The following is a 13864-nucleotide window of genomic DNA, read 5'->3' as shown; positions in this document are numbered from 1 at the left end:
CGGACTGAAGAGATAGATGATGGAAGTAAAGGGAAAGATTCTTTTGTTTGTCCGGGGTTAGAAAGGCCATCTGAGATGCTGTATTCAGTCTTACACCCAGAAAGCACATGTCTTGAGAGGGTACTAGACTGGACTTTATTTCGTTCACAGAATACCCCAGGCATCTTAGCACTGCTATCACATATTCCAAATGACGAAGAAGCTCGTCCCTTCCTTGAGCCAGAATCAGGCAATCGTCCAAATAAGGATAGATTTGTATTCCTTTTAGCCTGAAGAAAGCTATCACTGGAGCCAGAACTTTCGTAAATACTCTGGGCGCAGTAGATAAGCCAAAGGGCAATACAGAGAACTGATAGTGAGAAGTCCCAGTCCTAAAACGTAGATACTTCCTGCAACTTAGCCTGATAGGAACATGAAGGTAAGCCTCCTTGAGATCCAAAGTTACCATCCAGTGATCCTTGCCCAGCAGAGGTAAAAGCTGTTGTAACATCAACATTTTGAACTTGGGAATGTCCAGATAAGTGTTGAGGATAGATAAATCCAAAATTGGTCTCCACGTGTTCCCCTTTTATGGTACAAGGAAAAGGCGAGAATAAAATCCTAGGCCCCTTTCTGGCATAGGAACCGGCTGTATGGCCCCTATTTGGAGTAACAGAGAAATTTGCTTGTGAGCCTCTATTCTTTGTTGAGGAGGAATGTCTGGCATGCCTTTGAAAGGAGGCAAGGTATGGAAATAAAACCTGTAACCGTGATGTATGATATCCAATACCCATCTGTCTTGGGTAATCAAACTCCAATTTTCTTTGAAAAGTGCCAACCTTCCTCCCAAAGGTGCTGCCAGGCGAGAAGGTTCTGGCAGCTGAAAAGGTAGGTCATTGGGTCTGTTTACGAAAGGACTGACCCCTGCCCTCACCCGAAGACTGTGCAGGAGAACTCCCTGTTCTAGGCCTGAAAGAGCCCTGACCTCTGCCCCTGCCACGTCTAGATCTACCCCTAGACTGGGAATCATAAGAAGGATACGTCCACCCCTTAGTAGGCCAATTTCTACTAAACTTTGGAGGCTGAACCTGCGAAAAAACTTTATCAGCCTGCATAGTCTTAGCCTTGTCTTCCATTTTCTTTAATACTGCCTCAACAGGAGAACCAAACAAGACATCAGATTGCAAATGGGCATCCAAAATCCTAGTTTTAACATGGTCAGATAAATTTTGATCCCTCAGCCAGGCATGCCTGCGAAGAACTGACCCAGTGGCAGCCACCTAGACGAGGCCTGTACAGCATCAAAACCACATTGCAAAGAATGCTTACCCACCTGTTCAGAAACATGCACTAAATCTTGTAACTCTTTACAATCAATACCTTCCGCCAGAGCATCAACCTTAGATTTCAACTGTGAAAGGAGATAATTTTGATATTTCAACATGTGAAACTGGCAATTCAAAGCTCTCATGGCTAGAGTGGAAGAAGTATAAACTTTCTTTCCCCACCTATCCAAGGCCCTGGCCTCTTTATCTGCAGGAACCGGATTCTTGACAACAGAAGCCTTAACACCCTTAGGCCCCTGGCTAACAGTTTCTGGGTCTGCCCTAGGACTCTTAAAAAGATACTTATGAGCTTCAGGCACCCTGTAATACCTATCTGGTTTAACAGGAGCAGGAGGCAAAGAATCAGGATTAAGAGAAGCCTCTGCAAACACATCTTCCACCACATTCAGAACAGGAGGTATAGCCAAAGGCCTATGCTGGGGTAGAACAAAAATTCCCTAAGCCTTTTCCTGGAATCAGAGAAGTCCTGTCCTTCCCATTTAAAATGCTCTCTCATGGAGTGAAGCGTCTCTGAAAAGAAAAATCCTCAGGAGGAGAAGCAGAAGGAGTAGAATCATCCACATCAGAATCAGAATAATGAGAATACTCCTGCAAGTCTTCAGCCGAAGACTCAGACACATCCGAAGCCTGCTCATAATCCCCCAACACTGGTTCCATCCTAGGCCTCTTATCAGGAGGGCATAGAGCCTCTAATTAAAGTAATTAAATCTTCTGCCATTTTAAGCATGTGCTTCTTGGGCACAGAACCTGAAGAACTAGGAGTGACACCCACAGAAGCTAAACCAGACCTGCCTCTAGAAGAAGCCTTGGAAGCAGAAAGAGAGGGCATAGACACCTTAGGAAGGGAGGGAGTACAGTTATCTGAGAAGCCCCTACAGCTTGACCTGCCTCCTGGGAGGCCACATCCTGTAAAAACAAAGTTTCTCCCTGGGACTCCAGAGAGGCCTCCGTCGGAACCACCGGTTCCACTGACGCCTCTAAAGAACTGGCGTCCGGTTCGGACGACTCCTCTAACCTAGGTTTAACTGCCTTGTCCTTGCGCTTCTTTGAGGAAGCGGCCGGAGCATCCGACGGCATATTGTAATTGCACCTCTTCCCAAAGACCAACCTGGCACAATCCAACCTTCGCTTTATAGTGCGTTTATTGAACCTAGCACAAAAGCGACACCCAACAACGTCGTGCTCAGGTCCCAAACAAGGTATACACAAATTATGGTAATCCCTATGCGGTATCTGTTTCCCACAAGAAATACAGTTATTCACTTTTTCTGACATCCGGTAAACCACTGAGGCAAGAAAAAAACCAAAATATTCCCCAACGGGGTACTTAACCAACTCTGACTTCGGTCTGAAACTCCGAATTCGAAAAATTTCAGAATGCCGAACGGCACTTGCAACACTGCTTCTGCATCGGACCATGCGGCAAAAAAGACTGAGGATATGATGTCGGTCATGCGCATTTGTACCCTGACGTTCTGATGTCAGTCAAATGCGCCTTGACCGACGTCAGCCTTATACTCTGATATTCGGGCCGACCGAGGGACAGCGGACTACCCAAGTGTTAGGACTGCAGCAATGTGAGATGAAGAACATCTAAAGAAACATAATTTTGTTCAGTATGAAAGCTGGAAATAGCTGCCATCTGAACTTTGATGGCAGAATGGCTAGATCTTTGTTGAAAGAGATCAGCTAAAAACTCCAAGACCTCTGGATTCAGAGCAGAGAAAGGGTCCAAGCCCTTGGCTGTATCCTAAAATGAAAACTTTTTCCATTTACTGTTGCAAATCTTCTTTGTAGTAGGTTTCTGGGAGACTGTTATTATATCAACAACACTATTGGGGAGCATGGCATATCTGGCTATCATCAACATTGGAGGAACTAAGAAGCTAGTTCACGGTAGTTTGATCCAGTCGAGTCAGCCCAGACAGGTGAGAAAGAAGGTCTGGATTTGATCCAGCATCCATGGAGAATGTAGTAGAAGAGGCCACAGAAAGAGAAATAATTTTTGTTGGGGCCAAAAAGGAGGATTACTTTGAACTTGCACTGTCTGGCTTTCTGAATGAATTTGTTCATGAGAGGCAATGGTGGAAAGCCATACAGGAGCCTGGGGGGCCAACAGTGGACTACAGCATCCCTTGGTGATTGACCCTGTGAAGGGATCAGGGCAAAGTAACTGCTGTACTTGCTGAGGTAGGAGGCAAATAGATCTCAACAAGGTTGGCCCCAGTGACTTTAAATTAGTGCTGCAACTGTTGGATTAAGGGACAACTTGTGAGGAGTCATAATAGTCCTGCTCAATGTGTCCACCAGAATACTGGAACTCCCTGGGATGTGTATTTCTATCAGAAAGTGGAGTGAAGACATCACCCACTTGCAGGCCCTGATGGTCTCTTGACACAGGAGATAAGAATAGGTTCCACCTTGTTTGTTACTGTACCATACTACATTCATTTTGTCTGACTGCATGGCGATCAAACCCTGTGGGAGGGCATCCTGGAAAGTCTGCAACTTGAGGAGGACTGCTCTCATCTCGAAGACATTGATTTGAAGATTGGTCTCTGTGACCTTGTACCTTGGATCACTCTCCCTTCAAAATGTTCCCCCCACACCCTAGAAGGAAGGCATCTTTGGTCAGTATTGCTGTTGGTGTTTCTGGAAGAAAGGGTCTCCCTCGTATTACTGAAGGTGAAGTAATCCACAATGCGATATGCTGTCTGCAAATTCTTGTAAGATGAATCTTGGCATGCAAACATTGAATCTTCTGAGACCACTGAACTGCAAATGTTTATTTAAGAATTTGCATGTGGTAATAAGCCATGGGAACCACTAATACAGAATAAATCATAAGACCTAGTAAACATAGTGTCAATCTTGCTGGAGGATGGGGATAATGTAACACCTATAAGGCTGTTTGATGTAGAGAACAAACCCTGTGATGTGGGAGACTGACAATTAGAAGAGTGGCATTGAGGTAGCCACCGATAAACTCTATCTGTTTTGCCGGAAAAAGCTGACACTTATGAAAGTTCACTGATATGTCCAGACCCAGTACGGCATTGGAAAAGGTCTCAGTGATGCACCAGTAGCTGCCTGCACATAACAGTTAGGAGCCAATAATCTAAGAAGGGGAAAACTTGGATCCTGAGCATGCGCAAGTGTGCTGCCACCAGTACCATTATTGTGGTGAAAACCCTGGGGGATATGCTGACACCGATCATCAGGGCTCTTAACGGGAAGTGATTGGCTTTCAGTCTGAAATGAAATCTCCTGGACTGCTTCTCTATCTTCACATGATAGTAAACATCCTAGTGATCTATCGAGCACATCCAATCATCCTTCCTCAGAAGTGGCAATATGGGCTGAATTGTAACCATCCCAGAATTTTGTCTGTTAAAAACTGGCTGAGATGACAGAGATCCAAAATTGGTCTTGGGTCCCTTTTTTCATTGGAACTAAAAAGAACCTTGAGTAGACTCTGGATCCTGGTTGTTTTTTGGGGACCTGCTGGATGACTCTTTTCTAGCAGCTTGGAAATCTCTAGTGCTGCTGGTTCCCACTGACTTGGTAGGACATCAGGAATCACCTTCTTCTTTACTGGTGGACAAGAAAAGGGACTGGCATAGCCTCTGGAAATTTTATTTTTCATCCACTTGTCGCTTGTTAATTCTAGGAAGGTTTGGGGGTGCAGAGATAAGTGTCCCCTGACTGCTTGCAGATTGCAGCAGTCAGGAAAACCTTCAGGATGCTGATAGGGCCTCTCACTAAAGGGACCGCAGAAGCCCTGATGATGCAGTCAGTCTCTGTCTCTTGGGTGATGCCTATTAGCATTCCCTCCACCATGGCCATGTAGAGGTCTATTGCCAGGAGAATCCTGGTAAGAACTCTGATTTGTGAAACCACATCTTTTTCCCGCCATCTGGTGCCTGGAATAGGTTCTTTGAGGGGCAGAAAAATTAATGCCTACTGCAGAGTCTTACCATCCTGTTGACTCCTGGTCAAAGTGTTTTTAACTCTGGGGCAAAAGAGTGTGGAGCTGTCATAAGGGATGAAGGGATGTTGATGAAGAACATCTTAAAGCCTTCTGCAAAATTACAAAGATGCATCCAGGCATGTCATCTGACTGTAAGACCTGTGTCTGCTGCCCTGGCAAAGCCATTGCCTATGTTGGAAATCAGACATATGGCTACGTTAGAGATTGACTGCAGAATTAAAAGCTGGGAGTCCAGTGTCTTTTGGACATCTATGGGCAAAACTCAAGAAAGAGACTTGGAAATTTCTTTTGTCAAGTCTCTGAAATCCGATAACATGATCAAGATAGTTCAGTGGTCTGAATACAAAGGTTGCTGACAAGTATATCTGTTTCCCAAATCTGCCGAATGCCCTACACTCTGCTGGGGGGGGGGGGGGGCAGAGGAATTCCCCTCAGACAATTCCTTCTTTGTGGCTGCTGCTGCTACAACCATGGCATCCACCAGGGGACTTTACTCTAATGCTTCCTATCCTTGGCAGCTTGTATAATTCTGTCAATTCTTTTGGGAATGGGCTTCACCATGTCAGAGTCCTTTCAGGCCCATTGCACTATAAGATCAACCAGTGGCTCAATGGGTGGTACCATCCAAGATGAAGTTAAGCCAGAACCAAAAGTTTCTAGAAGTATAGATTCGTCCAGAGAGGGATCTTTAGTGGACCTTCCCCAATCTGTTTCATAAGTTCAAGAGTTTCATCAAAGGTGATGCCCTCCAAGGAAGACTTGGGTGAAGCCTTGCCTTCATCTAAATCTGTAACCTCTGTGATAGACACTAGGGAGTCTATGTACTTTCACTTGCACATCTTGTGAACTGATTCTGTGAGGAGACAGAAGGTTCAGAATCAGACTGGGAGCTGATGTAGCAAGTAGTTCCAGAAGCCTGTGATGGTAACTGTCCCTGTCTAGCAGGATGAGAGGAATATGGGGCTGCAGGATCCAGTTGTGGTTTGTGTGGAACAGAACTCCAACAAAGTGTCTTCTGTTTGGGTAAACCCAAAACCTTTTCAATGGACATGAAGGCCAAAGTTGCCACTGAAGCAGAGGATCTCTCTGGAACCAAGGTAGAGAGAGAGAGAAGCCCCAACTCCTAGCATCCTTGACCCAAAGCTGTCTAGTACTGAGGCCCCTAAAGGAAGGGATAGCTCCAAGAATCTTGGAGCCGAACTGTTTCCCTGGAGGTCTGCAATGACACTGTGGCTCCAAGTCCGTTCCCAATTTGAGAGCATCTGCTTTCAGAGGGATAGGAAAATTGTCAGCAAATTCAAAAGGACTGCCGGCACCGAAAAAGGCACTTCAGAATTAGTTGGAGCAAAGGGATGGACTGCAACAGGTGAAAGAAGTGTGTGTGTGTGTGTGTGTGTGTGTGTGTGTGTGTGTGTGTGTGTGGGGGCAGGGTGGCCAGTGGTCGATACATTCACTGGGGACAGTACTGACAAAACCCCTCGCTGAATCTGCATCCTCAAGAACATTTTCATTAGCCCGTTGACATAATACTCTGTCAAGCTCCAAGATGATCAGGTAGACAAAGCCACTAAAGAAGACCTGGAGGATCTTTTCTCCTGCAAGATTGGAGAATATAGTCTGGAGCTCACTGGTTCTAGAGAAAACCTGGGCCATGGGGAGGATGTCCCAGACTAAGATGATGTCTGTTCCACATCACTTAGCTAATTTCAGTGCAGCTCCAACTGGAACTGATGGATCCAAGGATCGTTTAGATACAGAAGCTTTGTCTTTATCCTTTTCTTTAGGTTTACCTTTCTCTTTCTCCTTATCCTTGTCTGGGGCATTATCTGAAGCTTGAGCCCTGTCTTGTTTCTTGGTAGGGGAAGAGGAAGAAAAAGACCCAGCAGGAGTAGTTTCTGTCTATGGAAGGAGATGTCCCCTCACCACCAATTTGTTGCAATGAGCTTGTAAAGCTCTAGCACTAAGGGAGGCACAAGAAGAGCATTGTGCTCCCAAATGGGCAGCACCCAGGCAATAAAACACAGAGCGATGATCCTGAGGGGGCAATTTATGCCCATGTTCTGAGCTCTTCTTAGAGACTTGAGATTCAGTCATGATGAAATCTTAAAGATAACTAGAAATACTAGGCAAATAAGACTAGACAAAAATACTACATGGTATTATCAAATATTATCGTAAAAGTCTAAGAAGTTCTAAATTGTATAAACAGCAATAAATTGCAAAAAGCGATAAACACTATTCTACAACTATTTCTAATGAAAAGGCTAAAATTCCAAACTAACAACACAGCACTAACCTAACCTATAACTATAAAAGGTAATACTAGAATTGGAGGGAGACAAGTCTCCGAGTAGAAGAGGAGTAGGAATAAAAGTATTTAACAAGCTACACAGCTTCAAAAAACTGTTTTAAGGTAAAGGATATGACAGCCCTTGAGAACACATATGGAGACTTCAGGCAGTAAATGAAATCAGAGGTACTGAAGTGCAGTGCAGGGAATTATGGGTAGGGAATGAGTCAGAGCCCTGGAGCCAAGGCAGCTTCAAATTTGGTGCTGAGGTCAGATTTGAATCTGATCCGACATCCCATATGTTAAATCAGATGAAAAAAGACAACACTAGATGATCCAGTTTTCAGTGTTTGACAAAAATGTGCATTGTAGACCATGTTGCTACCATGCAGATATCATCCACTGATGAATAGCTGAAACATGTGGAAGTATAAACAGATCTAGTGGAATGTGCCCTTGGTTTGGATAAAAGCAATAAGCCTTTTGAAGTACAGACAAAGGTAATACAACCTAACAACCATCTAGGCAAGGTAACTTTGGACATTTTGAAACCTAATTTGGTGTTTAGAAAAAGGCACAAAAAAGCGGATAATCTTTTCATAAAACGTGCATGTAATGCAAAAAAAATCTCAGCTGATGTACATCTAAAGTATATAGCATCTCTTATCTGAAAATTAGAGATGGATGCTAGTTGTACCTTGATGGTGGAATAACTTATGCCAGAACGGAAAAAGCCTGCCAACAAGTCCAAATATAGATTGAAGGGAAGCAGAAAAGGGATCCAGCTTCTTGTCAGTAGTCCAGATAGAAAACTTCTTCAATTTAGTCCTATAGATTTTCAAGGAGAAGGCTTCTGTGAAGTAGGCAAAATTTTAACCACTCTAGATAGCAAAGACGAATCACTGGTCATCACTAGAATTGGAGAAAACATGCAGTTAATTTGAGGGATTTGAAGTCTGGATGAGGCTCGCAGGATGGGTGAGTCAGAAAATCTAGTTTGTGCTCCAGAACCCATGGCAGTTGTAGAAGATGAGATCACATGTAAGGGAATCAAATCTGACAGGGCCAGAAAGGTGCAATGAGAATCACAGCTGCCTTGCACATAATAGCTTTCTGTAGGAATATTCATATTACTGGAATTAGAAGAAGGCATACAGAAGACCAGTTGGACACATACAGACTATAGCATCCCTTAGAGACTGTCCCTGCTAAGGGAAGTGGACAAAGCAGCTTGTGCACTTAATAAATTGCTGGGAGACAAACAGGTTGTTGTAATGCAGGCCCCAGTGGCTGAAAGCTTCCACTGCTACTGTGCTATATGAGCAGTCTGCTCAAGAGGTATAAGCATGCATGTGGCTCAGTTTGTCTGCTAAAATATTATCTCAACCTGGTATGTGCATTGCTATTAGAAAGCAGTGTGAAGATATTGTGTCACTGCCATGCTCTCGCAGCCTCTGAACATAATGAGTAAGAACAGGTCCCCCACCCCCCTGCTTGTTGATGTACTAAAACACAGAGGTGTCTTCTGCCTGGATGGAAATCACACCCTGGGAAAGGAAGTCCTGAAGTACCTGCAGTGCTAGGAGAACTACCCTTAGCTCCACAGCACTAAAGTGAAGATGAGCTTCCAGAATAATAGACATTCCTTGGACCATCCTTTCCTTGTAATGCTCTCCTGCTCAACAGGAAGGTATCTGTGGTAACTATGGCCAAGGGAGAAAGAAATACAAATGTTCATTTTTGATGGACCATGGAAGAATTCAGCTATCAAGATAACAAATGGTAATATGCAGCAGACAATCTTATCTTATGATGAAGAGGATGGGTTAATACAGACCATTGGATTAATTGTGTCCACTGAAGAACCCTCAAAGAATTTTGCATGAAGTATAGTCATGTAAGTAAACTACCGCTTTGCATTTGGTAAGCACCCAGATGGTGGAGGTGAAACAAAAAGGCAATGCTTAGAACTGATAATGGCTAGTTCCCAACAGGAAACAGAGACACCATCTAAACTGGTGAGCAATCTTCACATGGTAATAAGTATCCTAGTATCCTGAAGGTCTATCAAGCAGATTTACTCCCGCTTCCTAAGGAGAGAAAGACTGGACTGCACTGTGACCATCCAGAATTTGGTCTTCCTTACATACATGTTAAGTTTGATGAGGTTCAATATTGGCCTTAGGTCCTTGTTCTTTTCCTGAGGATGAAAAGAACTTTGAGAAGGCTCTGGATCTTGTGTGGTCTAGTGGGACCATCTGGATGACTCTTTCTAGCAGCTGGAAAATTTCTTGGGCTGTGACCCTTCATTGATGGGGATGAAACATCTGGAAGGGTTTTCTAAGATGGGTTTGGTTAAAAATGGAATTTTGTACCACCTAGACAGGATTCTTAGTTGAAGAGAATCCTATATGATGGCAATTCAATTTTGAAGGTGAAGAGATAAGCATCCAGTGACTGCCTCCACAGGGAAGCATGCAGGCATGTTTTTCAGATCACTGGAAGGGTTAACAAGGGAAAAGCTCTTTAACCATTTCTTCTGTGGCCCTCCTCTACACCTGATGTGACATCCATTGGACCTCCTCACTCTGTCAATGGGGACTCTGTCAGAAGAGCAGTCTAAGACAAAATGCAGGGACTACCTGAACCAGAGATGGAGACGCTTATCTCCCTTCTGATTTCTATAGGATTATTGTGGGTTAGAAAAACAAGCTCCAATGGCAGAAAATGTTTTGTCCTCTTGCTTTAACCTTTGAACCAAAGACAGAATCTGTCATTGAAAGTACTCATGAAGTATACTTTAAAGTTGTCTGCAAAATCACACAACCTCAGCCAAACATAACTGTGCAAAGTAATGACAGTACTGCTGCATGAGATGCACCATCAACTGTGCTGAATACAAGATTCATGGTAACACTAGTGGTAGGCAACATAGTAGTCAGCTGATATTCCATGATCTTCCTAATGTCAGCTGTTGGAGGATCTAGAGAGTTTAAAGCCTTGCTCACTAGGTCCCTTTTGAACCTTTAATGTGTAAATTTCACTTAGATGTTCTGAAGGAGAACATCTCTGGGGCATAATTACACTTCCAAAAATGATTCACCACTCTGGACTCCCTGTTAGACAGGTGGACCATAGAATTTTCCACTGATACCTCCTTCTTAGCAGCTACTGCAATCACAACTGAATCTACAAGAGGTCCTTTACTCCAATGTGGAAGATCCTTGGGAAAGATGAGCACCTTATCCCATCTATGAGGGATCAATTCCACCATATCTGGATCACAACATGTCCTCTGTGAGACCATATCAATTAGGTGGGCTTAGGAGACCACCCAGACAGTAGATGGGCTGGCTCCAGAAGCCTTGAAAAATACCTCTTCGTCTGTGGAAGAGGTATCAATTGGCCAGTTCTATCTTTGCCCTAGTTCCAGTAACTCACTAATAGTGATGTCCTCAGACTCATGGGGAGATAGAGGGGATATGATCCTTCAACTAGGTCAGTATCCTCGGTGGAAAGTTCACATGCCTCCTATGCACTTACACTTTCTGTGTTCTTCAGGTGGAAATGAGGTTGAAGAGTCAAAAGTGTTCCTACTCCTTTGAAGAAGGGTAGGACTGAGCCTGTTAGAGCCAGGCTGTACACGGGGAGAATGAAGAGTGCTAATGGCTGCAGATCTAATGGCCAGTGTGGTGGGAACAAAGATATCCTTCTATGTCTCCTTTCTGTGTAGGCTAACAGGCCAAAATCTTCTCAAAAGCCACAAATGTTGATGTTAGAGCAAACAGCATCAAAGAAGGAGCACTCCAATCTATGTTTAGTTCCAAAGAAGAGGGATCTAAGAATGCATCCTTAGAGCAGACATTCTGGCCAGGTCTGTGGACAAAACCGGCACCAAGGTATTGAAAGCTAAATTAACCAAACACAAAGATAGACCTGAACATGTCAGAACAGACTCTGAACAGAATGACTGGCCTCAACCCCTCAGCTCTGGGATCCATTTGGCTCCAAAGGTTTCGAAGTTGAATAGATCAGAGGAACCTGACATCAAAGACACCAGAGCTGTTGATGCCAACATAGGAACAATCAGTGGGCAACCTCACATTGATCTGAGATTGAAACTGGGGAAGGAGCAAAAGTAAGGGGAATAGATGGAACAGACATGTATGTCCATGGAGTGGAGGGACAGGAGATGGCTCCTACATCTAAGCCTTCACAAAGGCTCTCATCAGTTTCTTGCAATCTATATCAAACTCCTGGAAGATCTGATAGGTCTCATGTAGGTCTATAGGGCATGAGTCTTGAAAGCCCCCCTTTTTGAAAAAAGTGAGCCTGGAGAAGAAAGCAATTACTTACCTGAAAAAATAAACTGTGCTTGAACTGAGAGCTGGAGAATCACATCTGTCCGGTTAGAGCATCAAACAAGATCTGAGTAATAGTCCTAATGCTTAACATTATGAATGTAAGAGAGAGAGAGAGAGAGTATGCACACTGGAGAAGATCTGGAAGTTTTTGCCAGCTCAGCTCCACGTGGAAGCAGGTGACCCAACAGTCAATGGACAAAGGAGACAACATGATGTCTTTATTGTAGTTTTGTGTGTCCTTTTTCTCTCTGGCAATCACTGGCTCTACAGTGACTAGACTGCACCTTTGTTCTCAGTAGAAGCTAGCTACAGTAGCTCACCTATAAATGAGAGCCTTCGGCATTCCCTCTACTGAAGATGCATAATGCTTGCTACAGTGCATATGTGCTCGCTTGCTTGATACGACTTCATTCTTGGTCCTTTATGTTGCACTTGTTAGGATGACTGGCCTCTTCTGGGTGTCAGTCTTGCTGCGGAGCAAGCTGCCATCACACTCCTTGCCCAAAGATAAGGATACCAGCTCTTTGAAACCCACTTCACTAACTGACCTTGGAATATGTGGGTCAGGCCAGAAGCCCTATCCCTCTATACCAAGGAGCAGGAAAAAGAAGTTATTCACCATAGCGTTCCATGCAAGTTGTTCATCTTGCCTTCATTCTTACAGATGGTTTCAAAGCCAATCCTCGGCTCTGAGTCGGCCTACTACAAAGCTCGAGGTCTTCAGACAGCTCAAGGCCTAGTACCTATCCCATGATGCACCTGGAGTTACCTCTGATCTTGTTTGCTCCGTATAATAATACCATATGTCATTCTATCACTCTTAGGAGAAAGCTATAGAAGGATTGAGCAATCAGGAAGAATCTAGTATCTCGGTCCTCAAAAAACTCTGGAGGGGGTAGGAGAGTGGGTATTAAGAATGAAGGTGAGATGAACAACTCACATGGAACGTTATGGTGAATACATAACTTCTTTATGTGAAGTTGTTCTACCTCGCCGTTCATTCTTGCAGATGGGTAGCGTCCCAAGCACCATCTTTCATGAGTGGCTCACAGGAGTATATTTTTCAGGACAGTAGACCCAAAGGAGGCCCTATCCCTGGAGGCCTTGTCAACTTTGCAATGAGTGATAAAGGCATGAGGTCTTGACCAAGTGGCTACTGCACAAATGTTGTCCATAGGAAGCCTAGCAGAAAAGGCAGAAGATGTGGACACTGATCTGGTAGAATGAGACTTAATTTTGTGTTGTAAGGGCATATTAGCAGCTGAATAAGCAAATGTGATACAATCAGATAACCATTTAGACAGTGTTGTTTTTGCCACCGGCATACCATTTCTGGAATCTGAATAGGAAACGAAAAGCTGTTCTGATTTTCTGAAGTCTTCTGTTCTAAGTAAAATCAGAGTTGTCTATGAACATCAAGCTTGTGCAGCATGTACTCTAAGTTGTTGGTGTGTTTGGGAAAGAGCAGTGGCAAATCTATAATCTGATTCAGATTAGTTTCAGTACAAACTTTGGGCAAGAAAGAATCACTTCTCTGTAGGGAGACTCTGTGAGCATGGAAAATCAAATAAGGCGGCTTTATGGACAAGGCCTGAAGCTCTGATACTCTGTGGGCAGAAGTGATGGCCACTAAAAAGATAGTCTTCCATGATAAAAATTTCAAATTGAAGGAGAAAGCTGGTTTGAAAGGTGGGAGAATAATGTGTGAAAGCATAAAATTTAGATTCCAAGGGGTATAAGGGGATTTCACAGGTGGTCTGAGATGAAAAGTCCCTTTGAGAAAAGCTTTGGATAGTCTGTGTGACATTATGTTCAATCCTTCAAAGCCAAGGTGAAAATTAGAGATAGCAAGTTGAACCCGAACTGTTGCTGCTGCAGCTCCTTTATTGAAAAG

The sequence above is a fragment of the Protopterus annectens genome, chromosome 5.part0 (genome assembly GCF_019279795.1).
Source record: "Protopterus annectens isolate FY-2018-M chromosome 5.part0, PAN1.0, whole genome shotgun sequence".
Classification (NCBI taxonomy): Eukaryota; Metazoa; Chordata; order Ceratodontiformes; family Protopteridae; genus Protopterus; species Protopterus annectens.
The sequence above is the reverse complement of the archived record's forward strand: the minus strand, read 5'-3'. Positions refer to the sequence as shown.